The following is a 2150-nucleotide window of genomic DNA, read 5'->3' as shown; positions in this document are numbered from 1 at the left end:
CACCCTGCTTCACCGTGTCTCTACCCTTCTCTTTAAACTTGCCTCCTTCACTATGGGCAACCTTCCACCCTCCATTTCTCCTTCTTCTCCCTTAGCCTGTGTTCTCAAGAACTTAAAACCTCTTCAACTCTCGCCTGACCTAAAGTCTTATTTTCTTCTGCAACACGGCTTGGCCCCAATACAAACCCGACAATTGTTCTAAATGGCCAGAAAATGGCACTTTTGATTTCTCCATCCTACGAGACCTAGATAATTTTTGTCGAAAAATGGGCAAATGGTCTGAGGTGCCTTACATCCAGGCATTTTTCACACTTCGTTCCTTCCCTAGTCTCTGTTCCCAATGCAACTTGTCCCAAATCTTGCTTCTTTCCCTCCCTCCTGTCCCTTCTGTTCCAACCCCAAGCGTCCCTGAGTCTTTTGAAACTTCCTTTTCTAAGGACCTATCTGACCTCTCCCCTCCTCCCCAAGCTGCTCCTCACCAGGCACAGCTAGGTCCCACTTTTTCCTCAGTCTCTGCTCCCCAACCCTATAATCCTTTTATTACCTCCCCTCCTCATACCCGGTCTGGTTTATAGTTTCGTTCTGCAACTAGCTCTCACCTACTTGCCCAACAATTTCCTCTTAGAGAGGTGGCTGGAGCTGAAGGCATAGTCAGGGTACATGTGCCTTTTTCTTTATCAGACCTTTCCCAAATCAGCCAGCGTTTAGGCTCTTTCTCATCAGACCCCACTAAATATATACAGGAATTCCAATATCTAACTCTGTCCTACAATTTAACCTGGAGTGACTTAAATGTCATCCTAACTTCTACCCTCTCCCCAGATGAACGGGAAAGTTTTTTCTCTAGCCCAATCTCACGCTGATAACCGCCAGCTTCATGAGCCAGACCTCCAGGAAGGCATTAATTAGAGCGATTCCCCGAAAAGATCCCCAATGGAACTATCAGGCCAATTCCCCAGGTATAGCTAGGTGAGATTACATGGTTTCCTGCCTAGTTGAAGGGCTTAAAAAGGCAGCTTACAAAGCTGTTAATTATGACAAACTTAAAGAAACTACCCCAGGTAAAGATGAAAACCCAGTCCAGTTCATGGCCTGCTTACCAGCAACCTTTAGATGCTTTACCGCCCTAGACCCAGAGGGGTCAGAAGGCTGCCTTATTCTTAATATGCATTTTATCACCCAGTCAGCTCCTGACATTAGAAAAAAGCTCCAAAAATTGGAATCTGGCCCTCAAACCCCACAACACGAATTACTCAACCTCGCCTTCAAGGTGTACAATAATAGAGAGGAGGTAGCCAGACAGCAATGCATTTCTGAGTTACAGCTACTTGTCTCCGCTGTAAGACAACCCACAACCATGTCTCCAGCATACAAAAACTTCAGAACATCCAAGCCACAGCTCCCAGGGGCTCCTTCAAAACATCCTCATGGGCCTTGCTTCAGATGCCAAAAGCCTGGCCACTGGGCCAAGGAATGCCCGCAGCCCAGGATTCCTCCTAAGCCGTGCCTGGCCTGTGCGGGCCCCCACTGGAGGTCGGACTGTCCGACTCACATTGCCCCCACTCCTAACTCCCCTGGAGCCCAAACCTAATGTTCCTTGGCCAACTGCTTCCCAGATCTCCTTGGCTTAGCAGTTGAAGACTGACACTGCCTGATTGCCTCAGAAGCCCCCTGGACCATCATGGACACTGAACTTCTGATAACTCTTACAGTGGAGGGTAAATCTGTCCCCTGTTTAATCGATGTGGGGGCTACCCACTCCACATTACCTTCTTTTCAAGGGCCTGTTTCCCTTGCCCCCATAACTATTGTGGGTATTGATGTCCAAGCTTCAAAACCCCTTAAAACTCCCCTACTCCTGTGCCAATTTGGACAGCATTCTTTTATGCACTCTTTTTTAGTTATCCCCACCTGCCCAGTTCCCTTATTAGACTGAGACATTTTAACCAAATTATCTGCTTCCCTGACTATTCCCAGACTATAACCACAACTCATTGCTGCCCTTCTTCCCAACTCAAAGCCTCCTTTGCATCTTCCTTTCACATCCCCCAACCTTTCTTTTTTTTTTTTTTTTAGTACTTTAAGTTCTAGGGTATATGTGCACAATGTGCAGGTTTGTTAAATATGTATACATGTGCCATGTTGGTGTG

Source organism: Mandrillus leucophaeus, unplaced genomic scaffold (genome assembly GCF_000951045.1).
Source record: "Mandrillus leucophaeus isolate KB7577 unplaced genomic scaffold, Mleu.le_1.0 Scaffold397, whole genome shotgun sequence".
Taxonomy (NCBI): domain Eukaryota; kingdom Metazoa; phylum Chordata; class Mammalia; order Primates; family Cercopithecidae; genus Mandrillus; species Mandrillus leucophaeus.
The sequence above is the reverse complement of the archived record's forward strand: the minus strand, read 5'-3'. Positions refer to the sequence as shown.